General features: G+C 56.6%; 1 protein-coding gene across 17 annotated transcripts in view; it reads right to left on the minus strand.

The window, feature by feature from the left end:
* The window catches only part of MEF2D (myocyte enhancer factor 2D), a 76,126-nt gene that overhangs the window by 49,412 nt on the left and 767 nt on the right, over nucleotides 1-25,947 (minus strand). For 12 of the 17 annotated variants that reach the window (XM_052795495.1, XM_052795493.1, XM_052795481.1 and 9 more), the window contains exon 2: nucleotides 596-665. The gene's annotated coding sequence lies outside the window, so the exon portion shown is untranslated. Of the gene's footprint in view, nucleotides 1-595; nucleotides 666-1,163; nucleotides 1,630-22,645; nucleotides 22,665-25,947 lie in introns of those variants that run through there. The other 5 variants (XM_052795499.1, XM_052795498.1, XM_052795487.1 and 2 more) reach the window with 3 other exon arrangements.

Raw genomic sequence — 25,947 nt, forward strand, 5'->3', positions numbered from 1 at the left:
GTCTCGTCCGCTCAGGGAGAAACCAGGGCAGGAAACCCTCCTTTGTGCTGACACCCTCGTTTTGCCAAGAAAACCCCAACCAGAGAGCCCCAAATCAGTGCCGTGACCGCAGCTGGGATCTGGCAGAGCCGCACCAGGCAGTGAAGCAAAGGGGAAGATGGGCGCTGGAGAACCGCAGAGGCACCCGCCATTGGGTGCGGGGCTGCCCACCGGGCTGCAGGACCTCGAGCGGTTGCTACCTCCCTGCCCCACGCCAGCTTTCTTGTTGCAAGGGTGGGAACTCTGGTGCCCAGTCCCACTCATCACGACCCCCTTGTGCCCACAGCAAGAGAGGGATGCTCAGCCGGGCAGGGTGTTCCCTGCCTCCCTGCCAGCACCAGGACCCACTGCTCCTCCTGCCACTGGAGCAGAGCGGTAAGGTCAGATCCTGCACCAATTTGGGAGTCTGAACCCCTGAGCTGCATCCAGCCGGGATGATCTCCATGGGGGTCCCCTCCTCGCCCCCAGCCCGGAGCAGGGGAGATGCACGGCCCCTGGCAAGCGAACTCGAGGGGAAAGGCAGCGAGAGCCCGAAGGTTGGGATTTCCTCCCCTACCTGCTACGCAGACTCCTGCATCTTCTGCGCCTGCCAGAGGATGAGCTGCGGCCGCCGCTCCTCAATCAAACTGCAAAGAAAAAGCAAGCAGCCATCAGTCTGAGGGGACAGAGGCAAGGACCGGGCTCCCCACACATCTGGCGTTGGAGCATGGTCGGTCAAGAGGGGACAGTGAAGGGCTGTCTCAGTGACAGCAGCCCTGGCTGAGCGGACAGGAGCCAGAGGGGTCCCCTCCCGCGCTGCCCTGACCCCAAGCATGGCTGCTAGGACCTTGCCGGGCTCCTGCAAGGAAACAGGAGCCCCGATGCTATGAGAGCATCCTGGTGCCCAGAGGTGGGGATAGGGTACAGGAACCTGTGGGACTGCAAAAGAAAGGGTGGAAAAAAGGAGCAAGAGACCAGGGGGAAAAGAAACTAAAAAGAGCTTGGGAATGAAACAAACCATAAACCAAAAATTATCATTAATGAAGGACGAGAGCCAGCCTGGCAGCAAGTCGTTCAAGGTTTTAAGTGAACTTTGCGATCTCTGTGAAGACTCACGTGCATGCCCCGCAGGGAAAAGAACCGACCTGTGTGCTCGGATGCTTTCTCCCAGGGAGCGCAGCCCGTGCGCTTGGCCCAAAGCGGTCCTCAACGAGAACAAAACATCGTGGCCCAGAAAGAAACACAGCTGCTAAATTCATCTCACTTGCCACTCAAAGATGGGAGGCGATCCACAGGGTAAAGCGCAGCAGTTTCAGCCAGCCTTGTGCTGGTCATTCATCTACCAGTGGCCGTAACCATCCAGTGTGGGACGGTGCCTCCCCCTGTGCAGAGCCCGTCCCCCACGGCACACTCCCACAAGCGAGAGGAACGGCGCTTTCTCCCACTGAACAAAAGGGAAACTGAGGCATAAAGGCCAGCACCCGGCTCTCCGAACGCGTCGCGAGCTCCTGCTCCCAAAGCTGAGCTACAACCTCACCCCCAGCGCCTGAAACAGAGCGAGGAATTGTGCTCGGCTTTCCAGCGTCCTCATCCTCTGCTTCAACCACAAAACCAGCCTTCCTCTCCCCGGCTGCCTCCCCTCCCACGGCCAGCTCATTTCCTGACATTACAAAATTCAGCCTGAACAAAGCCAGAGCGAGAAACGCTGGCTCCGGCCTGGGCTGCACCTACCTCTTGCCCCCAAGGAGCCACGTGGAGGGGACACCCCAAAACAGCCGGGTACACGTGGCTTTCCAGCCTGCCAAAAGCACCAAACCTCACACCATGTGGACTGGGGTCCTGTGGATGGACCAGCCACAGGATTTCCCAGCATCGGGACAGACAGATGAGGCTGGCTCCATCACCTCCACGATGGGAGAGCAGCAGGAACAAGGATGGGGGGCTTCAGCTACTGCCCCACTTGCACCCATTAATGCCCAGACCGACCTGTTGACCGCCCCCCCAGGACCACCCCTTTATTTCCCTTAATAAAAAAGAGCATCCTACAGAATGATCGACCACGTGGGGACAAAGACACCCACAGAAGAAGTGTCACCTTGCAAGTGCCACACTCCCAGCCAGGACGAGGGACTGCGCTACCTGCGCTTCCACTTTCTGCCTTATCTCAGCTGCCAACTCAGGGATCAGGGGCTGCTTCTCTGCAAACTCCCCCGCACAGGGACCCACCAGACTGTCATTAGTGCAAACCCAGGTGTTACCAGCAGGGACCTGGGTCTGTGCTGGCTCCAAGGGGTGGAGACATTAATGTGAGCAGGACCACCCTCGCACCAAGGGGCTGCAGGAGATTGGACCCATGCCGTGGATGCCATCCCCGGTGTTTAATGCAAAGGGTCTCTCGACGTGCTCCTGAAACTCCCCCCGCTCGGTGTACGAGCAGCTCTTGCTGGTCTCAGCATTGCAGCGCCTTGCAGGGCTGTGGCAGAGCCTCAGCGTGGGGACCAGGGACCACGGGCTGGGCTGGGTGGAGGATGTGCGAACACGTGGCTCAGGTCTGCGCCCGGGGCTGGCTCCGCTCCAGGCAGCCGAACCCCCGCCAGCCCTGGGGAGCTCGGAGCCAGCTCTACCATCCCATTGGGATGCAAGGGGGAACATGCAGCCAAGCAAGACCTCCGATGTCTGTACATGGAGTTGTCCCCCCTTGGTGGGGGATGCCGGTAGACAAGCCAGGAGCATCCCCACAGGCTGCAGGGTCCCCACTCGCAGCCCACCTGAACCCAGAGCCGTGTGTCCATGGTGCTGGTCCACACGTGGCCGTCACGGGACAGCCCGTACAGCCATGCCAGGTGCCACTTACACAGACTCTAGCCCCAACAGCAAAAATACCCGTGGCTGATTATTCGCAGTAAGCCTACATCCCCGGCCACGAGAGCCAACTGGCCTGCTATGACGACCGTCAGACAACATCCAAATCCATACAGCCCTCAGCCATGTTGTGGTCCCCAGATCATGACGACTAATGGCAATGTCTTTTCCAACCCACTCCAGCAGACTGGCTCCCCCCTCACCGTGGCGAGGTAGGAAACCCTGGGTGAGCCAGGATCGGTCTCAGGGTATTTAGCCTGCCAGGCGGCTCTGACGGAGCCCACACACTTCCCTGCAAGGGCCTGGACACACCCCAGCCCAGGGCCGCACCTCAGCGTCGCCCGGCTCTGGATCAGCCCCCGAGATGGGGATGAACACAGGGAGACGGTCCAGAGACCACAGTGCACACAAACATGAGCTCAAGGGCCCGATCCTCTCCAGCCCCACGGGTCCCACGTTGCTTCATGCCCCGGCCAAGCTGCCGAAGCCGCTGCCCTTCAGACCCGGTGGTACATCCAGCACCAGTAAACCCCAGAGAACCCCCAGTCCCCATTTTGCAGCATTTCAATATGGTGCAAAGAAGCAAAGCCCCCACCCGCCAGTGTTGCCAGCAAGCGAGCGTCCTGGCACGGCTCCCGGGAACTCTGGATTCTGGGGTATTTCGAAAGGTCACTATCCGACCCACCGCGGCACGGTGAGACCAGGACCGGGTGAAAGGTTGGGGCTGGACCGTGCCGCCGGCAGCCCCAAGGGACCCTGCTCAGTCCCCAGGTCTGATCCCCACAGCACCACCTGTGTTTGAAGCCTTTTTGTTTTAAAGAGAGAAATGCTGCCCAGGAAAGGGTGGAAGTATCATCTTTTCAAAATGCTCTGTTATTTTACAAGCTGGGGGAAAAAGAAAAAATAAATCATGTAGGGGAGTGATGGAGGCAGCAAAGGCAAGTGAATTCCCCTTTCTAATGGAAAAAAAGAAGGGGAGGAAAAGGGGGAAAGAGAAGGCAATCTTTTCGTCCAGCTTTCAGACAAAAATGCTGAGCAGATGATAAAATTGTTCCTGTTTGAAAACCAAAGCTTTGGTTTTGCCCAGTGACAAACCAAAATGCCTCAGGGTGGAATCTGCCCCGAGAGCAGCAGGAAAACCTCCCTGATGTGGGGAGGACCTCCTGGGACCCCCCATTTTTTAATTGATGTAGTCAGGCTGGTGCAACCTGCCATGCAAAGGCAGCGGGTGGCTGTGGAGCTGCTCCAACCTGCCTGGAAGGATCCCGGAGGATGTGCAGGGATGGCTCCTGGGGACTACCCTGGATATCTGCTCAGGTGACGCTTGGCAGCCCCTGTGCCACAGCCAGTCTTTGCATCTCTCTCTCTCTCTCTCTCTCTCTCCCCCCCCATATATAGATATACACCCCCAAGTATATATACCCTCATATATATATCCCCCCAAATTCATACACCCCCATATATATACATACCCCCGACTACATCATATATACATGTAATACCCCCAAATAAATAATCCCCTTGAGCCAGCGGAGGAAGGGTCTCAGGCAAAACCCATCCTCACCATGCGCAGAAAGCTGGAAGATGCTAAATCACTCAGATGAGCTCCCAGCCCTGTTATTAGATCAATCATCAGTCAATTAAGCCACCAGCGTGAGCTTGCCTTTCTACCTTGGCGAAGGAAAGCCTCGCCACGGCTGGCTCGGCTCGGGGTGCTGGCATCCCCAGCATTATCCCACAGGGCCACTTCCACGGGCACACAGGGGGAAAGTCTGAGGGGAGAAAGGGAGATGGACGGGGAGAAATTGTCCGCGCTGAGGCTCCTCCGGGCCAAAGCAGAGCCGAAGAGGCCAAGAGGGAGGTGCAGATTGCGGAGGGGAAGACCACAATCTCTCCTTCCCCTTTTTTCATGTTTCCTCTAGCAACGGGCTCAGGGCCACAAACATTTGGATACCAAACCTGAACTTCCCCCCACCAGGCTCCCGACCCGGCTCGCCACTCCTCTGCCAGGCACTTGTGGGCCCCCAACCCAAACCGGGGTGACCCCAGACCCCAGCTGCTGGGGCTGTGCTGTGGCCAGTCTCGGGGAGGTCCTGGCAACAGCAAGGATCAGCACCAGCATTAGCCAAAAAAAAAGGACTTTCTCCATTTCTCCAGCCCATGAAACTAAAGCATCTCAGCCATGGCCTGGCCTCCAGTTTGCACCAGCCACTGAGAATATCCCCAGGGCTTAATTAGGCCTGATGAGTCTTTTACATTTGGGTTTCCTCTGGCTTGCCACCAAGAGGTGGGAAGGGACAAACTAGGAGAGATCCCACTCCAGGCAGGAGTGCCGGGCAGGACAGGCTGGTGGTTAAATGCAGTAAGAAACCGCAGCTCCCAACTGCCCATCGTGCCGGATCCTGCACCCGAGTCACACCGCCAGCACAGCAACGGGCTGCAGAAAGGGAGACGGAAGGAAAGCGGGTGGAAGCCGGAAAGGAGAAATCCACCTCCAGTGGCACAAGATGCTCGGCTGTGCAGGGATGAGCGATGGCACAAGAGCGATGGCACAAGCCAACCGTGCCTAGGACGTGTCCACGCCGTGCAGAAGGTGCAACCACCACCGGTGCTCCTCCAACACCTGCACAGGGATGGGTTGAAGGTGCCCCCAGCTCGAGGCAGGGTGGGAATTGCGGTGGGGGGGTTCACTTCTCCGCTCCTCCAGGTCACCTTGCGGAGGCTTTGCCCCCACAAAGGGTCCCAGCACAGGCCCCCTGCCCAAATCCAGCCCTGAGATGGGTGCCAGACGGCCGCTCTCCATCCCCACTGAGCCGTGCTCCAGGAAAGGTCATGGCAACCAAGTGCGTGGCACAGCCGCCGCTGCGGGTGTTGCAACAGCGGCCGCCGGCCCTGCCAGTACTTGGGGGACATGGAGTGGGTACCGGGGGGGGCGGTGTGCGTGTGCGACCGTTGCAGCCACCGAGTTTCGCTCTCGCTGGCTGAGTTCCCCCTTGGGCAGTGGAGATGCAGAACCGAAACCTCCAGCTGTATGGACGCAGGCGGGCGGGGGTGGCCAGGAGATGCAGGACAGCTGGGGACCAGCATGGGTTTCGGAGCAAAGCCACACACCATGCCACGCCGATGACGATGGTGGGGGGGGTCCGGGGGAAGCATGGCATGAGGGATGGACGCAGGGGTCTCCTCTGGCTCACAGCACCCACCCTGCTTCTGCCCTCTCTGCACAGCTGGGCCACCCGTCTCCTTGCACCCAGCACATCTGGTGGGAGCAGAAATACCTCTTGGCATGCGGGTGCCTACACCTCTCGGCAGGCTCTGGTTTGCACGTCCCCACTCCGAGAGCCCGTCCAGGGGCTGACACTGCCGCAGGACGTCCCGGCACATCAGCTGAGTGTGGATCAGCAGGACCACGACTGCCTGCACAGGGTGGTCCTACTGCCTCGCAGCAGTGCCTGCTCTTCCCAGAGCAGGGAAACTGAGGCACGGGGAAGGGAAGCAAACAGCAGAGCTGGAAACACAAATATTCCCCTGCCCAAATCCCAATTACCTTCCCCTGAGCAAGCCCCTCACCTCCCTCCTTGTCCCCTCCTGCTCACCCGCCAGCACCAGGAGGACCCTGAGTCCAGAACAACCCCAAAACACCTGAGGACATCACAGGGTCTCCCATGAGAGCCCAGGGATGCCAAGATGTGGGTGTCCCATACCCCAAGCACCCAGCTCTTGCCCTCGCCCCGGTGACAGAGGCAATGCTTCAGGCCACATTGCCACCTGCTGGCACTGGCACTGGGGCCCGATGGCACCAGCTAACCTGGCCGCAGGCATCTGCACCTTCCCAGATAGAGACAGCAGCAGCTCTGCAGGTGCTGTGCTGGGCACTTGGCGGGTGAGCAGGCCCAGAGGTGATGGGGGGGGGGGGCTGTGGGTGCCCCCACCCTGCTCACGGCCCCCAGTCCCTCCGGGGCATCACATGAAAGGGCCCAGTGCTGCTCCAGGGCTGCAGGAGGCTTTACAGCAGCAGTGACAGCTACTCCAGATTTGCAATTCCAACTCCTGCCAGCACTTCCAAGGCAGAGGTAAAGCAGAGGAGGTACCATCAGCCATTTTGCCCCCTGACTCCCCTTAAGCCCTCCTGAATCCCCCACCAACCCCTTCTGTCCGCTGCTGGCTCTCCCCAAACATCACAGATCCGATTCTGACTCGTCTTTCAAGCCACGCTCTCCTTTCTATGGCACAGTGGGGACAGACCCTCTGCCACTGCTTTGCAGCAGCTTCACATCCACGTAAAACCCCACGCGAGGCACGAGGGGGATCCAAATCCCACCGGCACACACACCCAATGTAGACTGGCAATTTATCACTGACGCTCCATGGCCACTGACCGACGCAACTGCACGTGGATGACAAGAGCGGAGCCGGGGGAAAAATCAACACTGAGGCTGGTTCTTCAAAACATATTGGTGCCTGCCAATGTCTCCGGAAGGCAGCAGCTCCGGGGGTGTGCCATGGCAGGGGTGGCGGGTGCAAGGACCAGGCGGGTGATGTTGGAAGGGACTCCATCTGCAACCCCATCCCAGCACGCCGGGCCACACATCTGTGCATGCATTGGCACACTTGGGCATGCATCTGTGCCAGCCTGGCCACCACCGGGGCGCCGTGTCAGGCAGAGCTCGCATGTTTACAGCAAAGACGTGGACCCGTGCAAAAAGCTCATGGATGGCGCCAGGAGTTGCCATGCATGTGCCCGGCACAGGTGAAGCACACGGGGTCCCGCTGAGCGGGTGTCAGCTCCCATCGCCCCCCTATTTGGGAAGGACCCCCCCTTGGCAGGTCCCCCAGGGAGTTCGCCCAGGTTGATACAGCACTTGCCCCCTCCCCAAGCCCAGGAACCCGGCAGGTCTGGGTGCCCTCGTGCCCACTGGCGTCGAGGCCAGCTGGCCGGCACAGCCTCAGCCCGGGTTCTGCGAGGCAGGTCCAAACTCCAGGGCCAGCGGGTGAGGTGTGGCGAGCTGGGGCTGCATGCCAGCGTGCGCTGGAGCTGGGCGGGAGGGAGGATGGGAGAAAATCATAGTAATTAAGAGCAAAGCCCAGGCCCCTCACCTCCTGCTCTGCTGTCGCCTGAGTCAGCAACCGCCGGCCCTGGGGACGTTTTGCATTGCCGCAGCCTCCCAGGGCAGCTCGGGCTGTCAGTGGCGGCTCAGCCCATCCTCTCCCCATGGAAACCAAACACACACCTTTGCCCAAGTCCAAAACCTCTAGCCGATCCATCTCCCTGCTCTGACAAACAGTGGCAGATCCTAAGTCACCTCCCAGCTGCGATTAAGTGACACGTTGGGGTGGCACAGGGCTTTCCTGGGGTGGGCTGGGGAAGGGGAGAGGGGCTGCCAGCCAGCCCCCAAAATCCCGTGCAAACAGGATTGCAAATGCAGATGGAGGAGGTGGGCACTCACTAGGAAGGGGGGACCAGGCAAACCTCCACATGCCCCTCACTGCTGTCCCCCACCCTGGGGAATGGGGACTGCCACCATGCCGGAAAATCCCAGCCCAGCTCCGTGACCCTCGCTGGAAGCCAAGAGCTTTTTTTAAACCTGCTTATAAGAGCAACTTGCAAACAAGAAAGAAAAAGGCCCTCCTTGTGCAGAGGGGAGATGGCTTTGTGGTCAAACACAGAATGCCTGGAAGACTTGCATTTAATTCTGGGTTGTGCTACAGACCCTCCTGTGTCTCCTGAGCTAAGCCAGCCACGGCCAGGGCTGCTGCCGCCTTCCAGGCACCCAGCACCTTTCAGCAACCCCTCCTCACCTCACTCCCCCAGCACCCAGCCTGCCGGTGACAGCCACCGACACCAGCACCCACCATCACTTCCAGATAAAACCCCTGCGAGGGGCTGGAAAACCAGCCAGCACAGCCACAACCTCAGCAGGAGCCAGGGTTGCTTGTCCCCAAAATCAAAAAGGGGATTTGTCCCCGAGCCCTCATGCAAACCCCAACTCCTCGTGCAAACCCCAACCCCTCGTGCAAACTCTTTGGGCCAAAAGGCAAAGCGCTGATCCAGCGGCCAAGCGTGACTCCGCACCAGTTGCAAAGCCAGGGCTGCATCTGGAAAAGCGGGAGGAGCATCCCAATGGAGCAAGCCTCTGCCACCCGGCAGCCTCCAAAAACCCAGCAAAGGGAAGACCCTGAGCCGGAGAATAAAATCAGCCTTGGGGTTACCCAAATCTACAGGTTCAAGCCCAAAAACCCTTGCATCCTTGGCGAATCTCCGTCGGGAGGGCGCCTACTCTCCAAACTTCAGATCTGGGTTTTTTTGGTTTTTTTTTTTTTAAAAAAAGATTAAAGTATTTCTCTCCGGCGAGGTGCGGAGAAACACTTGCACATTCGGTGCCATCGTCAGCAACTCCTACACCGCCCCCCACGTACACTGCTGCGAGGGGAAAGCAGAAGGGGGATTTTATAGGCACCTACAGAGAAAAAAAGAAGATCTCTGTGTAATTTGGTTAACCAGTCAACCAAGTGGCACAAATCCGTAGGAAACTGCCCTGCCACTCCCCGAATGACTCGGTCCCTCGCAGCGCAATGAAACCTCCATGGCTGGTGCAAGCATCACCTCCCGGCACCTCCCTCTGATGGGTCCACCCCAAAGACCCTCAGAAAAATCCTGAATTCCAAATGCAATCCCCAGTATGAAGATGCCGCCATCAGCAAATGCAAAAAAAGGGATTTATCAAGGCTTGCTATCGCTGGAAAAGCTCTTGGTACTGCAAAGGGAACCTGGCAGCAGCATCGTGGACCTCAGCATCCTCAGTGCTTTTTCCCCTTAAAACCTCAGCCCCACAGTCCTGTAATTTAAAGTGAAAATCACAGACTTAAAAGGGAGGGAAGAGAAGAAGCTCTCTGGCCTAGGAGCCAATTAAAACAAATGGAAAGTGTTTTGCTTTTTAATCTCGTATTTTTTTTAGCTAATCTCTCCATTGGAAAGGGAAAGTCGGCTCGTCGGCACGATGCTGCCGGGGGTATACAGCATGTGCGGAGTCCCAGCCGGGATGGCAACTTGAGCCCTTGCTCTCCGTTCCTGTCCTTTTTGGTCGTATTTATCTGATTTTTGCTCAGAATTAGTGTACAGGGGTAGAGAAACAACAGCAGAGCTTTGGGAAACTTTTTAACAGGGGATTTTGCTGTATTTCTGTCTCTCTTTTATGAAGAAGGGAGTTTTCTATTTTAAAAATACTCTTTTCACTTTGAGTTTTTCACCAGTTTGCACAGGAGGGTTCAGAGGCAGGAAAACCCTCCCCAGCCCCAACAGACCCCTCTGCTCCCGTTTGCCCTTTCTTGGGAGAAAAGCGGGGTCCTATTCCTCACCTGGCTGGAGACCATAGAATCAATCATTTAGGTTAGAAAAGACCTTTAAGATCATCGAGATCATGCTTTTCCTGCTGCAAAGGGAGCCCTGTAACCAGGAAATTCATAAAAATGGGAAGTTTTAGAAGTGGAAAGGACCACAAACACCCAGGAACGGGTCTGGTTTTTTCATTCTCCAGCCTGGGGCAAGACCTTGGGCAGGATGCAGCAGAAGGGGAAAACAAGACCCAGTAGCCCAGGAGAAGAAGGGGCTCTCCTCGCCCCCCGCTGCTGGGACAGCGATTGGCAGCACACCGGAGGCAGAAGCTGGTTTGACCCTCTTTGGCGATCCAGACGGACTCATCCATTCCCCCAGGCAAGAGGAGAGCCGGAGCGGAGAGGAAGCCATGAGATGCCATGCCCAGAGCCCATAAATTACAGCAGGGGAAAAGAGTTGCATTTGCCCTATTTCTTATCTGCTTGGAAATTGCGACGCTTTCCCAGCTGCAAAGGCAGCTCTGTTCCCAAGAATTTCAGCAAAGCCATGACCTCTTTCCAGGATCATACAGTATATGGTGGCAGGGAGCCAGGGCTAATTATAGGCACAGGAAGAGGGGAAAGAGGCATTTGGAAAAGCTCTACCTTCCCAGCAGCAGGGAGTGGGACAGCACGACCCCAGCTGAGCCCCACAGTGGGAGCACCCCAAAGGGCTGCAAAACCCAAGGCAAGGAGAGCGAAGCCCCGGGACCCAGAGCTCCTGGACATCACGATTCCCCTTTTCTGGAAGGATAAAAGCCAGCGCAAATCACAGCTCATGACGCTCCCTGATTCCTACGTGCTCTGGTGCAGAAGGGAAGCCCCACGGGGGGAGCAGGACCTGCCACTGCTCCAGCACAGGCTGAGCATCAGCACGAGCCCCACACTGGCTGCAGAAATAAATGGAGCTAGAACCAAAGTCGCTCAGTCCTACGTTGGGAATCTGAGTGTTTAGGGTTCCCTGCAGAGACCACATCTACTATAGCCAAGTGATGCCACAAGCCCCTCACCGTGCCCTCATGCCCTGGCAGCTGTGAAAAACCACGACCTGCAGAGATGGCTGAAGGCAAATAAATGTGTATTAAACTTTAAACACCAGCAAACGCTCTTGAGCAAGCCACATGCAATTTTAGAGCCTGGTTCAATTTTGTTTGCTGGGCAATGTCAGAGGAGTCACCTCCCCTCTGCCGACCCCGCTGTATCTGGCATGTACAAGTGGACGAGGACATGTTAACATACGTGTCTGCGAGACCTTCCAGCAAGGAGGAGATTGGACAGAAAAGCACTAAAACAGGCAGCAATTTTTTAGCCACCAAGCTCCTCTTTAGAGCCACATTTCTACACAAAGCAAAAAACAGGGAAGATAAAAATCCCACCTAATTTTTTTTTGAGGAGGGAAAAAAAAGCCAGGAACCCTCTCGCTTGCTGCAATGGTTTTCATTTTCCACCAAATAAAATTGAGTCTCAACTCCGGCTGCTCGCTTATCCCCCTGTATGCTCGCTTCCTCGTTTGCCTGCGCATGTGGGAATGTGTGGGTGTGCGGTTTTTGTTTTGCTTTTTGCAATCATTCTGCAGACCATCTCCTGATATCTTGCAGATCGCAGCCTGCAAAGCAAGCGTGCTCAGCCCTGCTCAATTATCCAGAGAGAAAGACTTTCCACCTCTCCGGCTTTAGACTCGTGCAAGGCCGCTCTCCTCCTCCAAAGCAGCTTCCAAAAATGGGACTTGCATGTCTCCTGACCCCCTGGGTGCTGCAGAGCTGTTGCCATCACCCAGTCGCCCCGAGAAGGTCCCTGCATATGAGGGAAGGATGCAAAAGCTGGGTGCTGCAAAAGGGAGCGTGGCTGAGCCAGGACAGGCTGGAGGAGCCGGCAGCACGGAGCAGCAAGGCACCAGCTCCAGCCTCCCAGCGGGAAAGCGACCGCTCGCTAAGGGAAGGAATCCGCCTGTGGCACGTCGGGTCCAACCGATGCCCTTTTTAAGGCTCCTTCGGCAGCGGGAAGGGGGTTAAGCGTGCGCCGAGCTTGCCCTCCTCCTGGTTCAGGGTCACCTCCCACGAGCTCGACAGATAACCCGGCTAAAACCTCACCCTTGGCACCGGGGTCTGTTGCAGTGGGGACATTCAGAAATGCTCCTAAGGAAGACCTAGCCCCAGCGCAGACAAAAACCAGCTCTATTTCACATTACACCTCCCCAACACTGACACCCCAGATGGGCACGTCCAGCAATGAAGGGGAAATGACGTCCCTGTGGTCCACACCAAAGACACCAGGACCGCAGGCACCCAGCACCCACCTCTGCTGTCACCCACTCCTCTCTGAGCAGCCAAAACCGGTGGGAGCAGGACAGAGCAGCAGGCACCCATCCCCACAGAGCACAGCCCATCTCACCCGGGCACCCAGCACTGACGGCACATCCTGGCGGAGCACGTGGCGCCGGCGGGGACGACACAATTCCTTCCTGCCCTGGCTCTGCAGGCGATGCCACCACGCGCAGCTCTAAGCCCTAACGGGATAACAAGCTCACAATGAGATCCTAATGAAGGATTAGTGAAATACAGTTTAAAGAGATTAAGGCAGGGTGCAGCACTAAAACTTTTTTTTTTTTTTTTTGTTTTGAGAGCCCGGCAGAGGTGAGACCCGGATTTCAGCCCCTGCCAACGTGGAAGGAGCCGGCACCCGTCACCGGCTCTGGTGACTCGGGATGGTTTTTCCGTTGCAGTTGTGCAAAGAAGGGGCTGGGGCTCCAAAAGGATGGAGGAACACACAAAAAAAAATTGCTCGTGGCGCCTGAAAGCCCTGCCTGAGGCACTTTAAAAGCGAGCCAGAGGCTTCCTTCATCTCTCCCCTCCCACACCAGTCCCTTCCCATCTGCATCCCAGCTGCGTGCGGTGCGGGGAGTGATACTCTCGGTCCCGTTCATAATGACTGTTGATGTTATCCGCCCAAGCCGGAGCCTTCCAAGGAGCCCCGGGGAAGCAGGTACTCAACTCTCATTCAGGGAAAGTTATTAATATTAATTTCTTGGCTCTACACAAACAGAGCAAGAAGTCAGCCCTGGTCTCGAAGAGCTCGGCGTGACTGCCAGCTCCATGTGCTCCAAAAGGTCGGGAGTCTGGTTCACCCCGAAATCAAACAATGATGTTTTAAAATAGAAAGCAGCACATCTGGGATTGCTTTTTGGGTTTTTTTGGCCACTCGTATTTTTCCTGCAACCACAAACACCAGAAACTTTCTCCTCCCAAGAAAGGGCAATGTGACTCTCACCCCATCGCAAGAATCCAGGAGCTGGGAATTTGCTAAACCGGCCCCAAGACCGGTAATGCCTGGGGGTGAACGGGCAAGCAAGGCTGGCGCTGAGCAGGCAGGGACGGGCTCGTCCCACAGGCAGCGGGGCAACCGTTCAAAGCTGACCCCTAATTTCAGCCGAGTCGTCCAAAGCCACGTGACGAAAGGGAGGTGGGGAGGGGATCTGACAAACATCCCTGTCAAGAAACTACAAAACAAATCAAATGAAGATGTTTGGAGCGGATCCAGATGTTTACTAGTGACGCACATGGAGGTATAAATAATTATCCGGTAGGAATTTTGTTCACAGGCAGCTCTCCCCTATCTAATCAGATCTCAGCATGATGTGGCCCCGGCCCCCCCCTGCTTAAAAAGTCTTGAGAAAACCAGATGCAAAATAAAAAGACCTCACTAGGGGCACCAATTTAATCCCATTAATCACTGGACGTTTGGACCAGAACTGCCAGGACTCAGATCTCATCCAGGCACAGCTCTAGGAGGGCGGATTTTTTCCCCCCAGCAGGAGCGCTGGCAAAGGGCTGGATCCTGCATGAGGGTGCGGAGCTGGGCCAGGGAGCAGAACCTTTGCACCCTGCCCCATGCACAGCACCAGGTGCAGGTGAGGCGGCATCTGCGGGAATGGGAGTCAGCCACGGCGTCGGCCGGATCCCTCCACACCGGCACGAGGAGCTCGCCAGTGGCTCTTGCCTGTAAAAAACCAGCTGCTTAAAATACACTCACGAACAAAAACCTCCCTTGTCCGGCTGCGTCTTACCAACCAGCAACTTCAGAGCCCACACGCTGCAATTACCTAAAAATAAATGGACCACAAACCCCAAGAGACCGAATGGCAGAGGGGGATGAAGATGTCAGCGAAGGTGCCCCGGCAGCACCGAGCCCGGCAAGCCGGAGGGTCCACAGACGCGAGTGACGGTTGCAGCATCACCGGGAAGCCCAAGCCAAAGGGTTGGCATGCAACCAATAAACAGGTAGAAAAAAAGGCTTTAACAGCTCAAGAAAAACCACCTGAGCTGATTTTTCCTGGCTGTTAGCATCACCTAACCCACCGTCGCTGCCATGGGAGGTGTTGGCACACCAAGCAGCACCGTCACCCCCCGTGCCGGCTGCCCTCGCCCCGCCGCCCTCCCGCCAGCATTGCCAATGGTTTTCCAAAAATTAAACCAACCCAACCCACCGTAGGCGAGGCCGCAGAGGGTTTCGCAGAGGCCGGAGAGGAGCAGTGTTGGAAACTTACTGTAGAAAATTGGCCGCTCAGCTCCGGCTCCTTGTCCCTACTGGTGGGAAAGTCTATAAATCTCTAATAAAGAAAAATTTTAAAAAATCTCCTCCCATTTTATTCCTTCTCTCTCCCCCCTCTAAAGGATTGTGAAACCAAGAGGGCAGCCGGGGCTTGGATCTGCAGCATTTCTGAGTTCCTATGGAGTCTGGGCTCCCTGCCACCAGCAACAGCGGCTCTGGGGGTGTGGAAAAAGGGAGGGGAAAAAAAAAAAAAAAAGAAGAAGAAGAGGAGAAAAAAAAATTAGAAAAAAAAAAAAGAGTCCTATTTATTTTGGGGGATGAGAGAGAAAACTTGCAATGTACAAACTGGGGGGGGGGGGGGGGGAGTGTGGCTCTGACATTCCTGCAGGCACTGTGCACTTTGTAATAGAAAAGACTTTTGATTAAAAAGCCTGGTGGGAATACCGAGCTCGCAGAGGATGCTCTTTCCTGGGGTGCGCGCAGGTGCCGAGCAATCGCCTATACAGGGACCCCAGCACCTCCCGGGGCAGATGGACCCACCCCAGGGAGCACCCATGGGTGCTAATGGCAGCTCTACCCTGCCCTGATGTGTTCCCCCGATCGCAGTAAGGGGAATTACCGAAGACAGGCTGGAAGAAAAGCCTGCTCCAGCCGTGACCCAGATTCCCCTCCAGCCTGATCCCTCACTGAAGTCATAATCCTTGGAGGGCTTCTGGTCCTTTTTTTTTTTTTTAAAATACATCCCTGCGTGTTGCCATGGTGATGAGGGTGATGCTATAATTTCAGCATTATAGACTTCAGCGCGAGAACAGGAGGGAGAAGGTGGTTGAAATATGGACGAGCTGCGCTGGTAATGTATTTAGGGAAAAAGAATTAAAAAAAGAAAGAAGCAACCAAGGCGGCACCTTGGCTTCATTAGCTGACGCTGGAGGAGCAGAGCTGACCTGCAGCAGAAGAGATGCAGGGGATGGGGGTCAGCTCCTGCCTCCGGAGCCAGGGTACCTGCTTTTGGGCATCATTTGGGCAGCAGCTTCCCTGGGCACGGATGCTCCAGACCCTGCAGGGTTTTGGAGGATGCAAACTGCCACTCTGCCAGGACAAAGCGACAAGTCCGAAACTCCCAGGCAGCCCTTGCATTACCCGAGGCAGCCCCGAGCAGGAACACCCTATTTTGGGGCGGCCTTAGCTCTGCCCACAACAGCTCAGCACCTGACCAGTGGCAAAACCAACCAACTTTGCAATGAAGCAGCTCCAAAAGAGCTGCCCAGCCCTTTTTCACCTTTATTTTTCCACCACCTTTCCTTTCCACCTTGCTCTGCCCACATCAGAGTCCGGTGGCATCCCATCACTGACGGGATGCAAAACTCTCTGAGCTCCTGCCCAGCTCCCAATGGGAGAAAAACCCACCACTCCTCCGTGTTTTTTGCAAGGCCATAAGATACCTCCGGGTGCTCTTAGCGTCACGCTGTCACAGTTCGGCCCCTAAGAGCCCTTGTGCTGGTGTCAGTGAGTTTTCAAGCTGGAAGGTGACCTGCGACCCCACAGGAGGGATGAACCAGGACCCAAGCCGGAGCCCCGAGGGCATCAGCCCCCCCAGATCCCAGGAGCCTCAAGCTCTGCTGCAGCAGAGGAACAGGAAAATTGCACGAGCAGAAAATAAACCAGTTTTAGCCACATTTCCACCCCCCCGCCCCATGCCCCTTCCCGCCCCATTGCCAAGCACGCAACCAGCACCCATCGCGACGAAAAATTTCCGAAAGACGCACAAATAAAAATAAGACTGTACACAAACACCTCTGCCTAAATGCAGCCCAATGGCCTGTGACCCCCACCACGAGGGAGATGGGCTGCCAGCGGGTTCACGGGGTCCCAAAGGAAGCCAGAAAGCCCCGGGGGACGCCTTGCCCCATGCCACGCTCGCCCACGTGCCCTTCCAGCACGCGGCTGCAAGCGGGGAGGTGAGAAATGGGTGCTCCGGTCCGGTGCACAGCACCTGGCACGGCATCCAGCGCTGCTCCAGCCATGCAACCTGCACCCCTCGGCTTCTCTCTCTGCAAGGTGTGAGAAAGACCCCAGCAGCAAAACCTGGGTGGCCAGCATTGGGAGGGTGCGTGGAAATCACCGTTGGTCCTGTGCCAGAGACACAGCGCCTGGACACAACACAGAAAGGCAGCTTAAAGTGGGGATCCTCGGAGGGCTGCGTGATGCTGGGACAAAAGGGTCTCCCAAGCCCATAAATGCTTGGGAAAAAAAAAAATTAAAAAAAATGACAGCGCATCATTGCAAAAATGGGAAATCCAGGTGCGGGGCAGTGGGTGCTGCACACCAGCCACGGGACCCCACGCCGGGGCTCACAAGGCTCCTCGGTGCAAAAAAAAGCTTGTATAACCTCAGGGGGAAAAAAAAAAATTCAGAGCATTTTGTTTCAGTCCCCAAAGGGGAGCCAAACCCCAAAGCGCCAGCTTTAGCATCCAACCTGTCAGCCCTTGAGCCATCAAGGTTGCTTTTAGCAGTGCCCTGAGCTCCATATTTAGCCTCAAAGGTATTTATCTTTGAGAAGCTAAAAACAAAGCTGCATTTGCATAACAAAAAGACCCCGTTTGCTCGTACATGTGTAGCATCGTGGGGAGAAGGCATGCAAAGCAGCGTTCCTCCCTCACCAAGCAGAAAGCACTGAAGGTCACCCAAGCGGATGCTGAGCTCGCGGTGGCTGGTCCTCTCCACTGGAAAGGACAAGGCAAGAACATCTTCCCTTACGGGAAGCCTCTTCCCAACCTTCCCACTTGCATCTCGTCCAGCTGGAGCAGCCCCCCCCCGGCTCAAAGGCAGGCGTGAAATTCTGCTCGCTAAAGCACACGCTCCCGTCTGGCCTTAAACCTCAAAGATCGAAGGGCAATTAACAGGTTTTTTCCAAACTCTCTTGATTTGCAACCAGAGCCCGTCTCACCGTTTCCTCTCCCGGGTGCCAGTGGCCGGCAGGAGCGAGGACACGCGACTTTGTCCCCTCCTCGGGAGCAGCGTCTGCAGGAGAGTGGGACGGCAAGGAACCTGACCCAGGGCAGGGCGCAGCGAGGTGCCGCGGCTCAGCCGTGCACAGTGAGCCTTTTCCCCAACCGCGCTCCTTCGGAGGAGGGAGAGGTTGGCCTGAAGGCAGCTCCCACAACACCTGGGGATGTCGGGAGCACCCAGGACCTCACCCCGCCAGGACCCTCACCCTCCTGCAGGAGTGGGTGGAAGATACGGCGACTCCGCGCTCACCCATCCGACATGCCAGGTTGCCACCCGCTGCCGCGCCGTGCCCGAGGCTCAATGGGGCACCTACGTCATTGTTTTGGGACAAAGTCCCTTCGTGAACCGGCATCACCCAACTCCCCGTCTCCTCCTTATCTCGCATGGGTGCACACTGCCGTGGCACCTCACTGCTACCGAAATCCCTTTTGCCCCGCCACCCCCACAGCTCGATTAAAACTCAACCGTACCAAAACACAAGGGGGATCACACCGAACCCCAAAAAGCACCAGTGTGCCCAAATGCCGACCCAAAAGACAGATGCTCGCCTCTCCCCCTGCAATAAAACGCCAGCTCTGGGGAGAGGATTGATGGAGGGAGCAAGAAGCGGCATACCAGCCACCAGCTGCCGCGGGAAGAGGCTTGGCTGCCTTCACCACCAGCATCCTGCTCCAACCATTTGTTCTGCTTCTATTTTAGAAAGCAATGGGGCTCGGCGCTACACAGCTCCCAGCCTCCCCACTGCTGAGCAAGGCAACAGATTTCTGCAAAGAGGCAGCACCGGCTCCGCTCCCCATCTTGGCAACGGCATCCGCGCGGGGCCGGGGATATTTTTGAACAAGCAAGTTGAGAGGTGCTAGTTTTCCTGGCGGCTCGGTGCCGACGTGTGGGAAGGACGGCCGTGCCGAGTCAGGGAAGGTTGGGGATGGATCGGTGATTGATCCCCGTGCTTAAAACCCAGGAGATGGGGCGTCAAGTCCTCACAAGCCATGGAAAGCGAGATGTCTAGCGGCGTGTTGAGCTCTCTGGGAAAGCATCACCCAAGAGGCTGGAGACCTGTACCCCAACCCCACAGCCCTGAGCCCTTCCCGGGAGCCCCCATGCTGGTCCATGCACTCGAAGGAGAGCCCGGCACACACACATCTGCGCGATCCCAAGCACCGTTCCTCACCAGAATACCAGGCTGAAAACTGCCCCAAGCTCATGGCCAAGCAAGCCCTGCCTTCACCCAACTCTTCCACCCCGGTTCCCAGTTATTGAAATAAATTTGCTGCTATCGCAGGGTTTTCTTAAGGGCAGACACAAGTCTCCAGGGAGAACATGGTTTATCCCCCGGGATAACTGCGTCTGGAGGCACCTCCTTGCCTCCGCCACGACCTCCCCAGTGGTGTGAGCACCGGAGGAGATGCTCAGTGCCGCACGCAAACACTTTGCCTTCCCCCAAGGTTTTTCCAGCAAGTTCTCAAATGGTCTGAGCGCCGTGTGCTGGGCTCTGCACCCGACGGCAGAGCCACAATCAAAGCTCCCTTCGGCAGAATTTTAAAGGGCAAAATTCCCCCTGTGTTGCCTGGCAGGGAGAGGGTGCTGGCTGGCTCCGGCAACACAGGGGTTTTTAACAAGCTGCAGATTTTTCAGCCACTACAACCTGCCACCCCCTCGTCCAGCCGAGCGGCATCAGGGTCCCCTCCTGGACAAGGTGACATGGAGCCCAGGGATGCTCTGGGTGCCGCAGGACACCGCACCTCAGGGACAGCCACGGTCCCCAGCCGCTTGCGCTCGGACAAGATGGGTTGTTCCTCCCAAAGCTGAAAGCTCGCTCGCACGCTGGAGGGAAGGCTGCAGGTACCAGCTCCACGGGGAGATTTATCATGATATTTAGACAACGCACGACAGCTCAGACCCCACCTATGGTTATGCAAACACACGGCCCCTCTCTGCCTCTGTATCGCCTCAAAATTGGTAAAAAAAACACTCATTTCTTTGCAGCCCCGAGCTCTGCAGAAGGTCCTCTCCCATGGATGCCACCACGGACCAGCAGCACCCACGCCATTCCCTGCCGCAGCTCCCGATCACCCTGTTTTACCTCCTGCTCCTAGGAGAAGATGCTCTCAGCACAGACCACCGCAGCCTGGGGCTGCAGGACAGGACCATCTCAGTGACTGCACTCGTGAATAAAAAAAAAAAAAAAAAAAAAAAGTCTGGCCAGTCAAAATAACTCATCCACGTTTTAGTTTTTTTTTTATTTTTTTTCTTCCCTGTCAGTGGAAACTCCTGCTACGGCACTGTGTCTCAAGGTTACTGCTTGGGGTGGGGGAGGATTTCAGGTTTTACAACCGAAAAATTCCAGACAGAAACCCAGAAACGTTGCCAGTTTTTTACTAAACAGAAGTCCTTCATCCAATTTATTTATTTAACTTTTTTTTTTTTTAAGCTTGATGCAGCAGGTTTTAAGCAAACCCTGTTTTTTTAGCCCCCAAAATTTTGACTGCTTTGATAGAAAACTCTCACTGATGCCATGAACATTTTCCATTCTCAATTTCTTATTTGAGGAAAACCAAACCAAACAAATCTGACCCCACATATTTTCCCCACCTGCACGACATGGGATGTGTTCCTGGGTATTTGTTTCTGCGGCGCCTAGCAATTTTTCCCTGAAGTCTTCCAATAATTGGAAAGGAAAAATTCTCCTTTTTATTAAAAAAAAAAAGTTTCATCTTCAAAATAAGAAAAAAAAAAAAGATGCTTTCCAAAAGGATGGAGAAAAGTCACATTGTTCCAAAAGGCACTTTCATTTAAAAAGGAAGATGAAAACTTTTAAGCAGGGCTATTTATAACCACTGCTTATATCCATCAATAACACCTTCTACCCTGCATCCTTCTGGGCAGGTAACACCCTGCCAACAGCCCCCAGCACCCTGCCGCAGGGTGCAGGATCGGGCCTTGCAGGCGATGCAAACAATCCCCCCCCTATTGCAGGAGGAGGAGGAATCCCTTTGCTGCCTTCCCAGATGAGCCTGCAAGAGGTGACACCTTTGCAGCCCCAGAGCGCATTTGCGTCAGGGACCCAGCCCTGTGGGCAAAACTCTTTACCATATATTTTTGGGGGGGCTGGGGAAAAAGAAAAAAAAAGAAAAATTGAAAAAAAAAAAAATCTGGAGCCATGGCTTTGTCCTGCCTCCTTCTAAAAAAAGGCCGATGCGGCAGCAGTGCTGCAGCAGGAGGTCACCCTTCCCCACAGCACCCAGTCCCCCACCTGCGCCCCGAGCATCCCGGCTGGGGGGCAATTGGAGGCACCTCCTCCTCCAAGCAGTTTTGGGTTTCCGCCGGACACTTGCTGGAAGCTGTCTGAAGTTCTGGAAAGAGAAACGATTCCTCCTCCTCTTCCTCCCTGCCCAGAAATAGGTCATTTAATTACCACCTTTCCAACCCCAAACCAACACTGACTCAAGGCAGGAGGTGGGAGCGCTTCAACCCCGCACCTGCTCATGCCCGGCAGCAGCCCGAAGACACCGTGGCACGGCTTTGACCTTGAGATGTTCGAGCCGGCAGGACCCAGGCATCGGGGCAATGTCAGCATGGACGGCAAGGACTCAGCTCCCGCCTTCTGGATTTCAATTAGCGCTGTTCAATTAAAGCAAGGAGGGTCGGGGACACGGGTGCTGCTGAGCCACTCCACGCACAGCCACCGGGCACGGCCATGCACCAGCTCCAGGAAAACCAACGGCTAATTGCACTTTGTGAAATAATACGTGTCCTGCTCGGCACGGAGTGAAACGTGCGGCCCCGGCGCAGTCCGGTCTGGCTGCTTCAGGATGGGACACCACAGTGGCTCCTGGGTGGTGGCCGGAGCCTGACACATCCCGGCGTGGACATCACCCTGCCCTACCAGCTCGTCCTCACCGCACGCACCAAGGCACCCACCCCGGCACCGCTCCCACTGATTCGGGGACTGGAGCGGCACAAAGCTGTTAAAAGCCCCATTGGGTACCGGGGCAGCACCCAACATTGAAAATGGGCCCCAGCAGCTGCTCCGGCATCCCAGTGCTCAACTGCAGCCGGGGCATCTCACCGCAACCAGACCCCTCGGACCCTGGCAGCGAGGAGCCCCAACACCATCACATGCACCTCGTCTCATCCATACCTACCACCCCACTTTTATATAGGGGAAGAGGCTCACCTATAGCTCAGGAGAGAGCGGCCAAGGAATTGGGGAGCAGCTGCTGCATCCCCCCAGCCATGGCACGAACCAAAACGGGCCGAGCTTCCCCAAAAAACCCTCCCCGTGCAGCTCAGAGGCCCCACTCCCCCCATCTTTTTAGCCAACATTTAAGAGAAAGCAAACGTACAGCCCACCCCTCCCCAAAATAAATCACTCCGAATTGATTTCCCACATATTTAACAAGTCCTCGCTCCACAAGGGCACCTTTTTTTTTTTTTTTTTAATTTTTTAAAGGATGCAAGCTCTTGTCCGTTTTTCAAGCCGTGGGGAGCTACAGCAGGGAAACACCAGGAGTGAAGGAAAAGGAAAAATTAAAAGAAAAACCACAAGCAAACCAAACTGGAGTGCGAGATGAAAAGCGACAGATCTGTGGAGGTAGAGCTGCTGGCAGGCAGACGGCTAGATCCATCTTGAAAGGAAAAGCAAACTGCTGCTCAAACAAGGCAGAGGGAAAAACCTAGAGGTCTTCCGGCACTGCCTAAGCTCTGATCAAACAAAATGATTAACAAATTTCAGCTTTTTATTGAAAGCTTCTCTAATTAGAGGAAAAAAGGAAAGGAAAAATAAAAAGAAAACCAAAACCCTGAGAGGCGCATTGGATGGTAAAGCAATAAATACCGTCTCGGGGAGGCGAAGGGCTGATGCATCCCATAGTCCCACCGTCACAGAGAGGGTGAGCGCAGCGGGGGGCACCCGGCTCCCACCCCGCGGCACCCAGCACCCGGCACGGCCGCGAGTTTCCGCGCCTCCCCTCCCTCCCCAGCCCTCCTCCTCCTCATCCTCCTCCTCCCTGCCCCTGCTCTGACTCACTTGCTTTTCGCTCACCGCGTCTGGCTCAGCGGCAGAGCCGTACCTTCCTGGGGGCAGGACTGTCATTTGCAATAGAGTCACCTCTGAACTCCAAACAGCTCAGCCTCTAGGAACTGCCAAAATAGCTATAAAAATAAGAAAGAGTCCCTGGCCCGAGGAGCTCACCCTCCAAACAGATGGGACGGCTACGGGGCGAGGCAGAGAGGATATTTTTAGCTCTGGCTGCAGATGGGGAAGTCCGGCACGGCATCTACACGGCAGCCCCCATCAGTTCACCATGGCCCCGCTCAGGCCACCCCTGTGTGCGCTCCCGGGTATTAACGGGATTTAACGGGATGCTGTTTGCTCACTTCCCAAGCCTCGGGCACTGCCTGGCCAGGGCCGGCTCGCACTGCCGCGGCTTTGCACGGCATCTCCGCCAGCACTGGGCTGCCAGGGGCACCCGGCAGGGCGGCAGCAGTCCAGCAAAGTGGGGGCGATGCCAACGACACACATCCCTCTCCCTCTTTCCCCTCTGTTCCCAAACAAGCCACCACAAAACGGCCACGGCCCTGCGATCCATCACGGCGGGGGGGACACGCCATGCAGCATCCCGTGGCGGGTCCCTCCCGGCACGCTCCGGCCGATGCCAACCTGACCCCGAAAAGTGCTCCGGCTTGGCAAAAAGAGGGTAAAGCAATTTCTGCCCCTCACCGCTGATGCTTTTTTAGGTTTAAATGACTTGCCCAGGGTCACAGTGGCGGACCCCATAACCGAGCCCTCCCTTTCCGGTCAAAGCCCTCCTGGCCCTTCGGGATGAGCTGGGCGACATCCCCCACCCACCCTTGCTTTCATCCTTCCTCTGCGAGCCGGGGCCTGCACCAGCGTCGACACCTCCCTGCCAGGCAGCTGCCAGCAGCGGCTCCCCGCACGCACCAGCACCGTGGCAGCTGGGTCCTGCTCCCATACTTTTCGTCCGACCCTTTCGGCTTTGTTCTCCTTCACACAAAGCCGCCGTTAGGCTGCCCTGGCAGCACAGAGGGACCTCGAAGTGGATGTGGTTTATGACCATATTTAGGCTCCTTTACGTTGCCAGAGTGCAGTAAAGGGCTGCAGCATTAAATGAGAATCAGACCCCACTTGTTTCACTTGGCAGCCTGGGAAAAATCCACCCCAGGCGACTCCGGCACCGTCCGTGCCTCCACCCTGCCTGCTCAGGGACAGGATAAAATAGCAACAGCCCTTTCCAGCTCCATGGTTGCACTTCCCAAGCGGAGCCAAGAGCCCCACACCAGCGAGGAGGAGGGGGGGATTAAACACATTAAACACCACCTCCCCTCCCAAGAGCAACTCTGAAGCATGGGGAAGCAAAGGGACATGCCCAAGGTCACCCACTGACAAATCCGGCACCTCCCAAGGTTCCTGGAGCCCCCCAGCAGGACCGAGCATGCGCAGGGATGAGACCGCCCAGCACGAGGAGCCCCCGTGCCAGTTTGTGCCAGGGAGCAGGGGAGCTGGGGCAGGAGTGGAAGAGCCAAGCCACCAGACACAGGAGCTAATGCCCCTTCAACACCAGCACATCAAATCCCTGCCATGGTGGAGGCAACAGTGCTTTTCCACCGTGCTGGCAGCACCGGCAAAACCCGAGCAGCGGCCCCCACCGCATCAGCCACCTGCTCCCAGCCGAGCACAAGTGCAGATGCCTCAGCCTGGCAAAGCCACAACAACTGCAGGGGCTGAAGGGCAAGGGGGGGGGAAGAGGAAAGGAGAAGCCATGAGGCCCGTCCAGAGGTCTGTGACCTTCAAGAGCCCACAGGCAGCAATCCCAAGGGAGGGCAAGCAGCTCACTTTGAGCTCCCAAGGGACGTGAACAGCCCCAGCGCTCCCCAGACCATGGCCACCAGCACCGCATTGGCCCAGGCAAGGCAAGAAAATACCCAGAATAAACCTTACCTACACCCAAAATCCGCAGCCCCTCATCTGGATGAGGGGATGCAGCTGCCGCAGCATCCCTGTCACACCGAGTCTGGCACAGCCCCGTCCCCTTCAGCAGCGAGGTTTCGGGGTAGCTGTCCTGGGACAGTGGTTTAAAAGCACCCACCTTGGCGGAGCAACACCAGCCTGAAAATCCACATGGGGCCACGTACTGTAGGAGAAAAGGTTTTGGAGGGGCAGGATCAGGACTTCCCTGGTGGGGGCGGGCAAACAGAGGCACTGGGGGAATTCGCACCAGCTGTGCTCCACTTACCAGCATCTGCCTCCCTGCCCAGACCCCTGCCTGCAGGTTGGGGGGGGGGCAGGCGGGTGGGGAGAGGTCACCGGCCAAAAACGCGTGGCAGCTCCTGACAGCTGGGGAGGGCAGCGGTAGGGGGGGACACAACACCCCAGGTTATGGCCATGCAGAGCCATGGGGTGTCACGGGGATCCTGGGGTGTGGAGGGAAGAGCCATGTGTGTGTGCACACGCGTGTGTCTCACTGGGTGCGTGCTGCTCTTGTGCGTGGGGGGTGGGGAGCAGAAAATGAAAATAAATTAAAAAATAAAAGCCAACAACAAAGTCAAGGGGGCAAGCTGTTAGGAAGGAGATAAGCCGCTGGCAAACAGGCATTACAGATGCTAAACAGCACCCAGATGCCGGGACGCCCTGTCCACCGCATCCCTCGCCCGGCATCGTGCAGCCCCTCACCGCCTTGTACCGCCAAGGCAAGGAAATGCTCAACGTCCCTGGGAGGCTGCAGCGATGGTACCAGGGGCTTTGCCCCCCACCACGGCTCCAGGTTCCGGTCGCTGTCAAATGGCAGCCGTGGTGCTGTGCCCCCACTGCCACCGGCCCCAGAGGAACAAACAATCACAGCTGTCAGCTCCGGTGCCGGCACCCGGCCAAGTCATTGAAGCTCCAGGACTCGATTTACCACCGGCTCTCCAAAAAGCTGCTCTTGCCAATCAAACCACAGCCCCCTCATCAGCACCCTGAGCCCCGCTGGTGGCCCCCTCCACCGCCAGTTCCTCCCCCCCCCCCCAGCACCCTTATCATCACCCCATGCCCCATCGGGGAGGGCACCCCCTGAAAGCTTCTGGGCCCCACTTCTCCCTCGCTCCTGCAAGGCCGCTCCAGGTCCTGCTCTGGGGTGG

Source organism: Harpia harpyja, chromosome 9, assembly GCF_026419915.1.
Source record: "Harpia harpyja isolate bHarHar1 chromosome 9, bHarHar1 primary haplotype, whole genome shotgun sequence".
In the NCBI taxonomy this organism is placed as follows: domain Eukaryota; kingdom Metazoa; phylum Chordata; class Aves; order Accipitriformes; family Accipitridae; genus Harpia; species Harpia harpyja.